At 38.5% G+C, this 15,335-nt stretch overlaps 1 protein-coding gene across 1 annotated transcript in view; it reads left to right on the top strand.

Annotated features, from left to right (window-relative positions):
• The window catches only part of LOC108306112, a 115,599-nt gene that overhangs the window by 73,993 nt on the left and 26,271 nt on the right, over positions 1-15,335 (top strand). The gene's annotated exons all lie outside the window — the stretch shown is intronic.

Below are 15,335 nucleotides of genomic sequence, written 5' to 3'. Positions count from 1 at the left end.
AATCACAGTTGACAACACACAGCTACCTCTCACCCTGTACCTCCCCCACTGTATCAGCCCTAACAATACAGAGGAGTCAGTGGTAAGAAGAGGCATCAATGTCTGCTCCTCGACTCCCTTCCTCCATGAGCCCCGAGGGTCTCCACTTCCCCAGTCTTGGACAGCCATTTTGTTAAATGCAGGCATTTGGGAAAAGAGGCAGAATATACAAATGCTTCAGAAGAGTACAAAACCCTTTGCAGTCTTTCAGAACTGGTTTAACAACCCAAAGAAGAAAATTTGTGTATACACGGTATTGCTGTTCTTTTGATAATAAATTAGTATTAAAATGGGATGGAAACTGTTCTTATATTGGGCCCCTATGGAGACGGACAAAGCAATTTAAGAGAAAAAGCAGCTGCCCTCAGCAGTAGGCTCAGAAATGTCAATTTTAATTAAAACATTTATTTTCAAATGCATTTCATGGTTCATATGTAGTGATATGTGCCTACTTCATGCAAATAGTCAAACCGCTGGGCTGAGGAAATTAGAGAAAGGCATTTTGATAAAGAGTAGTAGGATCAAAACAAAGAAATGCAAAGAAAAGAAAATCTACGTCATGCTTCTAGTTTTCCTTTGTCTACCTGTCAGATTGTTTCTCATGGACTTGCCCACTACTATATAAAGGCCAGGGAACCCCCCTGTAGAAATCTGGGTGTTAGTGAGTCATCGCGGGCATTGGTGGGACATGCCCTCGCTCTTCTGTGAGTCCTGCCTTATGTACGAATTCCTGTTTACTTCAGTAGAAGAATCCCCTAGCCCAGTGTTTCTAGATCAGAAGAAAACAACCAAAACGGCCAACTCCTAATTCAAAATTCTTCCAAACTCTGTCTTTCCCTGAGTACTATTTTAGGCTTGAGTCATTAAAGCTGCAGAAAGGTGTCCAAATTCTACAGTTACCTTCTGAGCTCACCTCTCCTCTTGCTCTCTGCCCTGCAGAGCTCATGCACCTGCCAAACTTCTGTTGACTTCCCAGGGAAACCGGTCATGACTTCAACGTGGCCAAAAATCATTGAAATAAAAATGTGGCCAACTTAAATAAGCAGTAATTTAGGCTAAGAATTTCTGGAAATTTTGCTCACATTTCTGTAAGTATTTTTATAAATACATTCTGATTTGCCTGAATCTAGCATTGGAATATTATTAATAATACAACATGTGCTATGGAAAAAAAAATCAATGTCATTAGGTTAAAATCAAAACCAACCAGCAATATTTATCAGTGTCATGTGTCCTTTATCTTGCAGTCTGAGGAGTGCATTTCTGATGAAGGTGTATTCTAATATTTGAGGAAATTATGACATATAAATACAGTTGCATCGATTGCTGCTCCCAATATGCTTTTAACCTCTTTGAAGGAACCATTAACATCACAGTCAGAAACACATAGTCAAGTCCAGAGTATGTATGCAGGTATCGCAATTGGCTGTGTACGCCAGTGCTAAGCACGTCCACAAATTATTGAATGTTCCAATTTATAAGTTCTGAGAGTTTGATTTTGTATTTAGTGATGTCAAGAGCACACTTCCATTTTATTTCTGAGCTCATTTTAAAATGCTTTTAGTTTTGCACTTTGATTTTAATAGTATACTAAGTTATAATCAATACTTTATTAAACCCAAGCATTATTCCCTCCTAAAGTTACAGACACACACACGCGCGCACACACACACACAAACATGCACACGCAGCATTTTTATTAAGAGCTCTGATAGCCGGGCGCGGTGGCTCAAGCCTGTAATCCCAGCACTTTGGGAGGCCGAGGCGGGTGGATCATGAGGTCAAGAGATCAAGACCATCCTGGTCAACATGGTGAAACCCCGTCTCTACTAAAACTACAAAAAATTTGCTGGGCATGGTGGCGCGTGCCTGTAGTCCCAGCTACTCAGGAGGCTGAGGCAGGAGAATTGCCTGAACCCAGGAGGCAGAGGTTGGTGAGCCGAGATCACGCCACTGCACTCCAGCCTGGGTAACAAGAGCGAAACTCCGTCCAAAAAAAAAAAAAGAGCTCTGATAAAGTAAGGGAGATCCTGGCAATTGTAATCTTTTGGATGGTAAGAAGGGCTATTTGTTCACTGGGCTCTCTGGTGACAACATACGTATATCCTGGTAGAGTAAACTGAGTGGCACATCGATGCCACAGAAAAGTACATGGATCAAGTTTAAGAAAATCAGCCCTGGGATACTTGACATCCACAAAGGAAAAGAAGATGCTAAATGTTGAGCAGGTTGAACTAGGTGGTCTTCCAAGAGATTTTACAAACCAGCTTACCTAATCCTTCCAATACTACTTTGAGACAGGTACTATTATGGTTCCCATTTTTCAGATGAGGAAACTGTCACAGAGAGGTTGAGTAACTTGCCTCACATCATGTAACTAGTAAAAGACTTGAGTGCAAGCAATCTGTTTTTAAATGCTCATATTTAATAAAAACAGAGGATGTGTCATTCTACAACATTTCTTTCCGTAAGATGGTGTTTGGTTGCTCACATCATAGTGACTAAAAGGGCAGACTTTCAAGCTCACTACTAGGTTCAAGTCTTAGCTGCTCCAGCTCCAGCTGTGTAACCTTGAACAAGATACTTAACTTCTCTGTGCCTCAGTTGGCTGCTTGGTAAAATGTGGATGATATGAGGATTGGTAAACAACAAGCATTTATAGAAGCTAGTTATTGTTGTGACTAGTTCTGTTACTATCTACCTAGAAACAGAATAAATTAAGAGCACATTGTACTTATAGAGGCCAGTAAAACCTAAAGTATTTTTTGTGGTATATTTCTACAGAATTTTATTTAGCCATAAAAAAGAATGGAATTATGTCTTTTGCAGAAACTTCAATGGAACTGGAGGCCATTATATGAAGTGAAATAACTCAGAAACAAATACTACATGTTCTCACTTACAAGTAGAAGCTAAATAATGTGTATACATGGACATAGAGAGTGGGACAATAAACACTGGAGACTCAGAAGGGTCGGACAGTGGGAGGGGAGTGAGGGATGAGAAATTACCTAATGGGTACAATGTACGATATTCAGGTGATGATTACATTAGAAGCTAAGATTTCACCTATGCAACATATTCATGGAACAAAACTGTACTTGTATCACCTAAATCCAGGAAAATAGGTTTTTTAAACATAAGATATTGTCACAGCTTTTTTTTTTTTTTTTTTTTTTTTTTTTTTTTTTTATTTTTTTTTTTTTTTTTTTTTTTTTTTTTTTTTTTTTTTTTTTTTTTTCTTCTTTTTTTTTTTTTTTTTTTTTTTTTTTTGAGACAGAGTCTCTCTCTGAGTGTCGCCCAGGCTGGAATGCAGTGGTGCAATCTCGGCTCACTGCAACCTCTGCCTCCCAGGTTCAAGCGATTCTCATGCCTTAGCCTCTGGAATAGCTGGAATTACAGGCATGTGCCACCACATCCGGCTAATTTTTGTTTTTTTAGTAGAGACAGTGTTTCGCCGTGGTAGCCAGGCTGGTCCCAAGCTCCCAACCTCAGATGATCCGCATGCCTCAGCCTCCCAAAGTGGCACAGCGCTTTTTTCAATAATAAAAAAATGGAAAGATAAGTAATGTAGCCACCCTTTTTTTTTTTTAATAAAAGGAGACTAGATGTTTTTCAGCCCCTGATTTTGGTATCTATCTGGCATCCAAGTTGACGTAACCTATCACTTACTATTAGCTTCAGCCTTTAGAGCTCTAGTTTTTTTGTTCCTCTACCCATAATTTTATGTTAATTCTCTTCCTAACATCTTTGGAAATCCAGTCAGGGTTAAGTTCAACAAAAGCAGGTGTCTCAGGAGAAATGGCAAAGGATCAGGTTAGCAGTCTGCTCAGATGAAGCAATACATTTATCAAGAAGAAACTGCAAAAATCATGGGTAATGTGCATAGTATTTGGCCTGATAAAGTGTCTGACAGAAGCCTGTGAAAAAGCAAACACGTTATGTGCCCCCTGTTCATGTGGTTCAGTTAAGCAAAGAAGACACAGGATCTTTAGAACCAAAGGATGTGAAGAAATGGAGCTTTTTTTCATCACAATTAGGCATCAGGGTGGAAGCCACTTATTACCAATATAGTAGGTAGAATCATTCTCTGCATCAGTAGAAGTCTTTACACCCTGTACAAGGGGCATTGTGTACTGTAAGTAATTCAACCATGATGCAGCCATGGAGAGAAAGGCATCATCAGTAAGAAGGATTCAGCCCAGCTAGCTACTGGCTTGTATTAAAAGAAGACATATAATGAATTGGGAAGATGTTGAAAATCGTAGTTGTATTTGCTTACAATATTTTTTCATTAGTAGAGGATCATTTTTACTTTCTGAAGCATTTGATTGATTTATAGTAGCTCTTGTCATTAAATAATCTTTAAATTAACCTTCAACTATGTATCAGCAGCTGTACGATGGAAACAAATGCATTATGTATTACTGTTTTGGACATTAGTTCTGAAAAAGCCAACTATCATTCTCAACATCAAAGAGCACCCCTTATCAAGGGCTTGGCTGAGAGGATAAAGCATTGGCTATTTACCTTATGACCTTGGTCCCAATCCAGATCATACTGCCAATGAAAGGACTTTTGTGATCCCAGCCCCACACAGGTAGACAGTAGTCCATATCACCAAGAACACAGATTGGCAAAACTAGAATTTTCCTGCTTAGGAGAGACTTAAGACAGAAAAAAGTCCAGAGCCGTAGAAGTGAAAAGCGTCCAGCTCATACGCCATCCTAGAGATGGAAGCCTTCTCAACTGGACGAGGTGGCTCAGAATAGCAAGCTGGGGATGCGCTCCAACCTGGCTTGCAGATAAAGAAATCTGTTTTCAGAGCTTGCAACTCGTCCAAGTCTATTTTTCAAGCCAACACCTCCTCTCCAAAATCTCCCCTCCCCCTCCTCTCTCCTTCCAGAAACAAAAAGCGGAAGGATCTTTAGGCTGCCATTTGTAGAACTAGGTTGATGGTTTCAATCTTTCGAAAGGATGACTGCAACTGAGCTGATATGTATCAGACTTTGCTTTAAAAAGGAAGATTAAAAATAGTCAGATATTATATTCTCAGTACAGTTTTTTAGATTACAGAGTTAGCAATTTATTACAATTTTGCCTGTAGCATCATATTCTCAAGTTGATACACTCCATCAACTGTAGAAAAAAGTACACTGGGTAGAAAATGTTTTACTGGCTCCTATGAGTGGTTAACATTCTAAAAATGTGTATTTAAAGTCATTAATATAAGATGATGTGGTTTGTATTTGACATTTGCATTTTTTTGATTATAGACACCAAAAATATTTCAGTGCCTAACTTATTTCAGACAATTTCTCTTTGCTTCTATACATTTGACCACTTTCATTTTTCATTCTATTAGTTTACTAATTTAATTATTCCTAATCGCTCCAAGAAATATTTTAGTGACTGTAGAAAAAGTAGTTAACATATATCATAATTATGCTTATTTAACAAGAAGGGAGCCTTCCAACATCTGGTCATACACTACATCTTTTATTTCCAAATAGAGCTAGAGAATAATCTCTCTTTAGCTGTAAGTTAGGATACTCAGCCAGGAAGGCAATGTGAACTTCTATGATACTGTTATTAGAAGCATTTGAGAGCCTATTCTACATCTATGAATACTAAATAACAGCAGCTATTTTAAAAGTGAATGCACATTTCCTGAGTGGGGAAAGGGGCGTTGCTGTGTGTTTATGTTTCTACTAAAGGAAAACATCCCTCATCCATAAGAATTAAAGATGACTAGTACTACCCACATAAGGGGAAGTCTATCTGTTCTTCTATATACAGTATAAAGTGTGAGAGCATTGGAGCTTCAGCCTAGCTCAGCTTGCTCAGGCGGCTCAGATGGTGGGCTTGAAGGAAACCCAGGTTAGGGAGGTTGTCAGGACAGAGAAAATTGCATGGAGCTACAGGCATTCCAATGGTCTTGTCTGGAAAGCAGATCCCTTGATTTTCCACGAGCCTGTTTGTCCTTGGTGCCTAGCATTCCTGTAACATCCATTAGGCTAAATTGGCTTCTCTCACATGCACAGAGGGGAGAGCAGATGAAAGGATACAAATGCAACAGATTTTTATTGTCCTCAGACAAAAAAGGGCACATATGTGCCAGTTTATAAATTACTGTTTTCGTAAAAAAGGAGTTCAAAAATCAGGTTCTACTTATCATTGTTAAAACCTTAAAAATTTTTTAGCTGTATGATTTCATTATATGAATTACAGAACAGTAATAGAGTAATATTACTCTTAAACCAGCTCACTTAAATGTAAGACATTCAAGACCCAATAATGCACTAGGTTCTTTAGTTCAAGTTATGCAAATAATATACATTTTTTATTCAGCTTCCCACCAGGTTATACATGTATTATAAACACAACAAAGGCCCCTTTCTTGTACAATATATTACTGAGAAGCTGGTGAAAAATAGAAGCCAAAATATCGTGAATTACATTCTTTTAATGGTTTGGCTTTGTACTACTGGCTGACATATTTTAAATGCTAAAGAGAAGCTGAACTGGAAAGAGAGAAATGTTGACTCACTGTTCCCTACTACTGTTGTCATTCATACTGATGTTCTTCAATGTCTAAATCAGATTATTATCTTTGTTTTCTTTAGAGTGGAACTAGTAGATCCAGCTTTGCTACATTTGGAAAATCAGCAGGGGGAATGGTCACCTCAAAAAGACAAAAATAAAAGAAGGGACTGAAACTTAACATAAATTACCATGGCTGTCCCTGAACTCAGAACTGGAGAGAACCTTTTTATTCTTTTACACAAAGCTTATGATGGAAATCAATATGGATTATTTCACAAGCATTGTTTGGTAAATATTTAGTATAGTTGCCTAATGTAATTCAGACACTTAAAAAATACGGCCGCTGATGTACTAATTCTAGTCAGGCATTACAATTTTTAAAAAGCTAAAGTTCTGAACATTGAAATACTTGAACATTCTGAAATTTGAAATTTCTGAACATTGAAGACAATGTTCAGAAATACTGAACACTGTCTTCTGGTGAAAACAATATTCACAGACTTTGCCCCAAAATTGATGCACTAAATAGTGAGAGGCTCTGTGCTCTTTTGAAGATTTCCATGTTTCCGTGTCTGCCCAATATAGTCAACTGGTAACTAGCTCAACTGAATAAAATAAAGCTAAAAACATTAAGAATAATTCTAAAAAGTGAACAGGAACGTGCTTATGTGTGTCTCTGAAATACACAGATTAGTCCTATTATAATCTCATGCTTAAAAAAATTCCTTTACTAAGGGAGCGTTCCTTGTTTACGCTGGGCAATTGAAAACAAAAATAAGAAAAGTGGAAAATAAGAAATTCAGTCCTTTGGCTTCATGACGTAACATGAGCTTTGTGGGAACGAGAGAGAGCATTCCTTTATACTTGTATGCAATCTGAGCTCAGTGGCTTTCAAAGCTCTGAAGTCCTCCACAAAACTCCTTCCTCCCTTTTCTCCCCTCTAAAAAAAAAAAAAAAAAAAAAAAAAAAAAAAAAAACTCATCTAATTTCTATAATCTCATCAGCATTTCTAACAGAAATTCTCACCTCAAATTTCTTCCTGTGTGAGAGGAGAACCAGTCTCTGGAGTACTTGGCAAAACACTCCGAGCCTCTTGTTTAATTCAACAAGTGTCAGTTGTGCTTCTCCTGAAAGCATATAGTTCTTTATACACGACCAAAAGAGCCACACTGGATGGCAGGCAATCGTGTTTTTAGATGGTGCATCATCTGTTTGGATGCTACCAGTCTTCCCCTGGATCTGTAGATGGCTCCTTTCTTAACAAAATGTAGGCACAGAATTGCATTTACTGTCCACAGTGATGATGTGGAAGATTAAAAACTTGCCTTCCATCAGATTGCTATTAAGAAAAAAAGACTGTGAGGTCAGAATTATTTCTTAATTGCATTTCACACCTGGTTAAGATAGTGTATACAGCTGCAAGGAGATGAAAGGAATGATTGATCCTTGAAAAGAGAATAGGTAGAGTAGGCATTGGAAAGCTTGAGAGCAAGGCGCACTGGGGTGGAGTGAAAAGCAGAAATCACTTTTGGTAGAATTAATTTCTTGCCAGCATTTGAAAAAGAGGAAGGTGGCTCTGGAAGCAGCCCTCATTCTCCAATGCTGACTGCAAATCCCCCACCAAAACAGTCTCACTGTAAACGGCAGAGATTTTAGATGCAATTAGACTTCCATGTACCATGCACAACAGCTGGGAAGAGTTTGCAAAGTTTTATCTTAATTTTAGCGGAATCCTAAAAAAAAAAAAACATCCTGACAACTTTTAGTGTTGTCTTGTGACTTTAAAAAAAATCAGCCTGTGAAGTATCACTGCTCTGTTTTAGTCTAATGCTACTTCTATCTTTTATCCTTTTTAATTAGAAGGCAAATTCTCAGACCGCCAGGCCTAATCCCTACACAGTGGAACAAAGCCCAGCAAAGCCTTTGAACACTGTTCAGCCGGGCAGCACAAACCCTAGTAACTGTTGGCAGTAGGGGCAGGACTCTGACCCTCATCTCAGCCATTCTCCTGCAGCTCCTGATGCTCCCTGCCCTTCAGAACCCTATCTGTTGTTCTTCTGTTTAGACTGAAAAGACAAAAGAGGAGACAATGTGGGAAACCTAGAGGATTGGCTAGGTAGGATGCAGGGAGCTAGTGATGGATAGGGGCAAGTAAATGGAGTTTCACGGGAATGGACACAGTGGGGAGAATTGGATCACCAGATTAGGTCTTTAGGTTCAAGAAATTTCTTCATCCCTCACTAAATCTTTTCATGGACAATGCCACTTTTTAAACAATTGTTGCATTTCCAATTACTTCAGGAGTGTTCAAACAAATGCCCCAAACCCTCCATGAAAAGTTTGCTCATATTTTAAACTCACCAGATGAAAATCAATAAAACAAATACCCTCCAAATCGGTGGCAGACACTTACATCTCCAAAGTATTTACACTTGTAATAATATTTGAGTCAAGAGCATAATTTGAGCTCACTCAAGCAAAACATGCAACTAGACAGAAATGTGAATTTTCAAAGCTAATCGGAACAATCATGAATCAAAAAGCCAAATTCCAAGTATGCAAATATGAAAAAGGATTGTTTGCATTTCCTACTTTGGCTAACTGTGAATTACTGAACAGTGAAACAACAGATGCTGCTACCATGCTGCACTCTCTTCCAAATTGTTCTTAGATTGAGCTATGTATGTGTGGGAATTACTGTCTGACGCCAGGATGTTTAGGAGTTGTAATGGGATTTCTGAAAAAGATAGGTATTTTCTGGTTTTTGAGATACCTGGGATAGACATTTCAAGAAAAAAGGAGGAGAAAAACAAATACCTTTTATTGGAAGCATTTTTAACAGTCTCTCAATTCTTAAACGCGGCAGGTTTTATAAAGCCACTTTCAGTTTTCCTTATTCTAACGTCTGCAGAAAAAGCAACATATGTAGTGCGATGCTTAACCCAATCATTAGGGTTCCTTTTGTAACCAAATATAAGATGTGTTACTGACCTGGCTTTGGGTCATTAAGAGGTTAATTTAAATCATAGGAAAGGCTTCATTCAGGGGTTTAGATGAGTATTGTCCAGTAAATGTGTACATCTTATCAAGTAACTGTAAATTCAAAGTTAGAGCTAACACTTTTAAGGGAGCTTCCATTTTAAAAGCTCTCAGTAAACACAGATATCCCAAGTTTTAAATTTAAATAAAATATGATTTCAGAATTATTAAAGTCTAAGTTTTACATGGATTTCTAGAATGTATTCTGAGAACATATGCTTACCCTATTAAAGGGACAGCAATTAATATAACTATAGTCCATTTCTATATAATTTCTGTTATTCAAATGACAAAAGCCAATATCTTCCTCCTCATTCTCTGTCTTTGTGCTGCATTAGCAAGTCTTTTCTCTAGCTCAAAAGTGGGAAAGTCCACAAAGATAATGAAATACAACTATGGATAATATGAAGAATGATGCAGTATTATTGACAGTCACCTCTCAGCCTGCTTTTATGTTTTTACGTTTGATCTTATCAAAAAATATACAAAATATAGCTACTTACATCGATACTCTTTAAATACATCTTATGTTCACCCTTTCTTTATTTTAAGTAAAAGCTGTCTGAAAAATTTATACACTAGTTATTTCAGGGCTCCAAGCATAGATTCTAATTTTCAAATAAAAGCACTTAAATTTTTAAAAATACTTTTTGTAAAGACAGAAGCCATTTAAAGAAATAGTCTAAATGTTTGCACGCATTTCACCGTCTAATGCTCCAACGGAAATGATCAATAAACATTTGCATAATAAAGAGCAAATTCATTGCATGTGTGTTTTAATGATAATTGGAAATCTTTACCTAGTGGAAAATTATTTCTTGTTGTTCGGGATGCACATGCAATCTTTTGCAAGTAGGTTATTAAATCCAATAGGCAACATCCTGTAGTGATTATTTAGCATAGTTCTGAAAGTTCTAAAGATTCAGAGATAGTCCTGCAAACGCACATAACCCACAGCTAAATGCAGTTCCCATAAATCAAACCTGGCATCACTTCTCCTGTCAGGGAATGGCTTTTGTGTTTTTGTCCCCCATCACTGTCATCTACCTACTCACCTTAATCGTGTATATGAAACAATTTTATTAGAATAAAATAGAAAAGATTCTTGATCAGAGGAATCCGAAGCTTTTGAAGACAGCTTTTTCTTTTGAGAAACTAAGACGTGTGTGAACCATGACAAGGCAACACACCTTGTTATTAAGCAGGATTGAATATACTCATTAAAACTTATTAGAATGTGAAAACTAAAACAACTCCTGTATTTTCCATTTTCTCTTTCTGAGGATTCATGTAATGTAGGTATACATAACAGGTTTGAGTTGACTGAGTTGCCCAAGTTAAAATATTTTTTGTGGAGGTTAGCTTTTTTTATTGTTACTGTTTCTTCTACTGAATAAAGCTTTCTTTACTAAGAATAAAACCTTAGAGAGTTTCTGAAGCTTACAATGTCAATGACCATAAATACTAAGCTCAATCAAAACAAATACTGGAAAACAACAACAACAACAACAAAAAAAAAAACCACGCAAAAGAAAAGAAAAGAAAAAAAAAAGCCAGCCCTTAATTCTGTATTCTGATCCATCAGTGACTGTATAACTATATCATTAACGATGTTCTCTAACTGGGGAAGTCCCTACCCTAGAGTGTAAGGGATCAAAGAAAACATTCTTTTCTGTCTGGTACACTTAGTAGTCCTGCCTCCCAACAGTGGGATAAAAGGAACTTGCTAAACTGTTGCCATTTTGCAACATCTGCTATAATTCCCCTAAATCCAGATTTGTCTGACACAGAGAGGCCTGTTCTTACATCATTGCCATGTGACTGTGTAACACCAGTCACATCAAGCTTGGGGATTGCAGCTTCAGGCTATGATAATATGAAGAAAACCTTTTTGCCTAGGGCAAAACACTTGTAACAAAGTATTATTCATCTGGCCAATTTAAATCTTCTCTCAAAAAGGTACCCAGAAACATATGCAGTATTCCTTTGTAAAAGGCTGGAACAGCTCATAGGCAAATGACCTGAACCAAGAGTACAAAACCTAATGTCCTGATTAATTACTGCTAAGCGGCTCTGATACACAGAAAGGAGAATGCTGGTACTAATCCTTAACCCTGTCCTACATACTCAAAATAGGCCAAACATTGCTGACAGTTACAAAAACAAACCTGTCTGTGGTTTAAAAAAAATAGTGGCACATTATCACTCCACGCACTCCACCTTACAAAACAAGGATGCAGTTCCTATCAGTAGACAGATCAGGGAGTTAGCAGTCCAGGGGACTTCTTGGGACAAGGGCATCTGAAGCCGAAAAAATAAAATCTAACAACACACAGAAACTCAAACAGAAATATTGTGGGTGCTATTATTTTCAGGGACCAGTTTACATGAAATTGAGCTTGTCTGAAAATTCTTCCTTGAGTTGAACAACCTCAACACAGCAATTCTTTGCTGATTAATTGGGAGCAGCCAGACTGCGGTGCTTGGATTTTATTAGGATGAGATGTTCAAATTCTTTTTACTTATAAAAATAAGGAGATACTCATAGTCCACTAAAAATATCAGACATTTTACAATTTCAAATTATTTGAATTGTGAAGCTATATTGGCTTCAATCGCTCAAATTACGGGTACATTCATCAATAAAGCAGACACCTGGAGTTTCTTTTGCTTTTGCTGAGCAGGAAATCAATGGTTAAAACAAAAAAGTCCTATATAAGGGAAAGAGAAGTTGCGTATCTTAGCAGACTTCTTTCATGTTTAAAAACAATCAGAAAGTCACTAAAATACAGCTCGTGTTACTAGCAGTTGTAACACTTTTATATCATAAGTTAATCACATTAAATATACCTCTCTTGGGCTTTATGTGTGAAACCTGGCAGGCGATAGCACTAATTCAAAATGAATAATGAGCCTTACCTATTTTAAGGACTGCCTTTAATTTGACCTTATTCTACAGGCACACTCCCTGCTCAGTTCTAGGAAATAGTGAGAAAAAGGAAGCCAATCAAAGCCAAGGTCCTGAAGGGCCAGCCTCACTATCACAGGGTCATTTTCCCCACGGAGCCACCAAAGGACAGAAGACGTATTTTCACCGGAAATGCACTGTCATTAAGTCTAATTCCATTTTAGATTTTCAAGAATATTTCTGTGTGTAAGCACATTATTTGTAGACACACACATTTTCACATGGCATAGCAACTCATCCAGTGTTTAACAGACTGCATAGGAAACTAATTTTCCTCCTGTCCAGATCAAACAGGAAAGCCCAGGAAAATATAAGAAGCTGGTTCAGCGTGGCAGCCTGAGTTTTGATGGTCCGTGCTGTTTTTCACAGCATCACGTACTTCTCTTTGTCCAAGTCCTTTTCCTCCTTTCCCTACCCATTGTCCTTGTCTCTCCCTTCCTGGTCTCCAAGGGATGCGCTTTAGTTTCTCATCAATCCTCACCACCACCCCCTCCTGGCACCCGACTTTCTGAATTGGAGTGACTCACCTTCTTCTTAGTGGGGTTGTAACTTTGGAGTCAAGTCATCTTGGTTCATAATGTCTCCACAATTCTGGGCAACATCTGCTCCTGGGCATCACGACTTTTGATGGTGATTGTCCCTCCCTGAAGCCTGAAGCTCTGACTCTATTCAGAGGGAGAGTAAAGAACGCAGCTTCTCAGGTTTGGACATCCCACTTGACAATCCTGCAGAAGTGAGAGAGTTGCTTTATTAACCGCAAAGATTGACATGATTTAGGGGGAACTTTCTCCTCTCTGGTCTGTGGCAGATTTTTTTGCAGATTTAAAATAGAAAAGAAGTTTGAAAATCACTGCCCTTCCTAGAATTTGAACTGAATATTATGAAGACTGGAAACACTAAAGCATTTCCCATTGCCTAGTTTCTCTTTTACTAATCAGTTTCCCTAAGGCACAGGAAGTACAATGGAGAGCACATATATTTTGGATTAGAGAGACACAGGCAGGCTTAAGACCTGGCTCTCATTTATCAGCTCTATGATCCTGAGTGAATGACTTGACCTCTCTGAACCTCAGTTTCCTCAGCTATACAATGGGGCCAGGTAAGACCGATTCACCCCGTTGTTGGGAGGATCAAGTAAGATAATGAATGTAAAGCAACCTCTTTAACCAGCCACAACGATCCTATTAGACATTATAATCTCCATTTCACAGAACAGGGGGGAATGGGGAATGATTCAGGAAGGTGAAACCACAAGCCAAATATCACAGCCACATTGTAGGTGTTTAGTATATGGGGCCTATTTTATTCATCAACCCAAGAAGCATGGATTCTCACCTACCTCAAAATAACATTAGAAAGTTGGAGGGCCTTTGCTCTAGCGGGTGAAGCAGCCAAGCCTTCCTTTTGAAATAGCTCCTCAGAGGCCTTTCCAGGAAAGCCCAAAGGGAAACGCACTTCTCATTTTCCAAACGCCAACTTTGTGTAGGCATTACTGAAATGTTACCTCTTCAGTCAACCCAACAACCCTTCTAGTTACCATCTCCTTTTCTCACAGCACGATCCAGAGGTTTGAGAACGTTAAATCATTTGTCAAAAGTCATGGGTATTCCTTATGGTGGAGCCAGATTTGTAAATCTACATCTCTGTGCTTTTGAAGACCATGTTTTTCCTACCCCGGCTCACGGCTCTCACTCACCACCCATCTGCTCAGGGCACAGAACCATGCTTACCTGTGGGAGGAAGAATGGCTAAACCTTTTCAAGAAGCATCTTCTGCGGCAGGTTCTTCTATTAGCCCAACAAAATCATCACATTTTCTAGAATGAAGCCTAAATAGAAATGAATCCTAGCCTGGCACGGTGGCTCACGCCTGTAATCCCAGCACTTTGGGAGCCCGAGGCGGGTAGATCACAAGGTCAGGAGTTCAAGACCTGGCCAACATGGTGAAATCCCTGTCTCAACTAAAAATACAAAAAAAGGAGCCGGGCATGGTGTCCTGCGCCTGTAATCCCAGCTACTCTGGAGGCTGAAGCAGGAGAGCCACTTGAACCCAGGAGGCAAAAGTTGTGGTGGGCAGAGATCACACCATTGCACTCCAGCCTGGGCGAAAGAGCAAGACTCTGTCTCAAAAAAAAAAAAAAAAAAAAAAAAAAAAAAAAAAAAAAAAAAAAAAAAAAAAAAAGAGAGAGAGAGAGAGAAACGAATCTTAAGTAAAAAGCAGAAATTAGGGTCAAATCAGTCTATCAATAAGCTGAAAAGGCCAATACAGTGAAAGGCATTTCAAGGTGCAAAAGAAAGGAGAGGCGAGTCAGATCAAATTCCAAATTATTTCCAGGAGGAATAGGGACCTAACGGCATACACTTTAAATTGTGTACGCGCTAAAATGTTTAGAAAACTACGTTAGTAGTAATGGAGATGTTTCTCTCCTGCTGATTCCCACTGTCCTTTGTACCTCACTTTCCCCTCCAACCCAAACCCCACATCCTCCCTGGCTCACTAGGGATTGTGAATAAAAGAAAATGAATTGGAAGAATCCACAAGTGTACTCTATTTGCTTGCCTCAGCAACAACCCTCAGGTGATTAAAGAAATGTGCATATGAATCACCTGGTGATCTTGTTAAAATGCAGATTCTGGTTAAATAGGTCTTGGGGTGAGGCCTCCATTCTGCTTTTCTAACCCGGAGCGTTGAGTTCTGATAACGTCAGACTCTGCAGCTCTTTTTTTTTTTTTTTTTTTTTTTT

Source organism: Cebus imitator, unplaced genomic scaffold, assembly GCF_001604975.1.
Source record: "Cebus imitator isolate Cc_AM_T3 unplaced genomic scaffold, Cebus_imitator-1.0 Scaffold70, whole genome shotgun sequence".
Classification (NCBI taxonomy): domain Eukaryota; kingdom Metazoa; phylum Chordata; class Mammalia; order Primates; family Cebidae; genus Cebus; species Cebus imitator.
The sequence above is the reverse complement of the archived record's forward strand: the minus strand, read 5'-3'. Positions and strand labels throughout refer to the sequence as shown.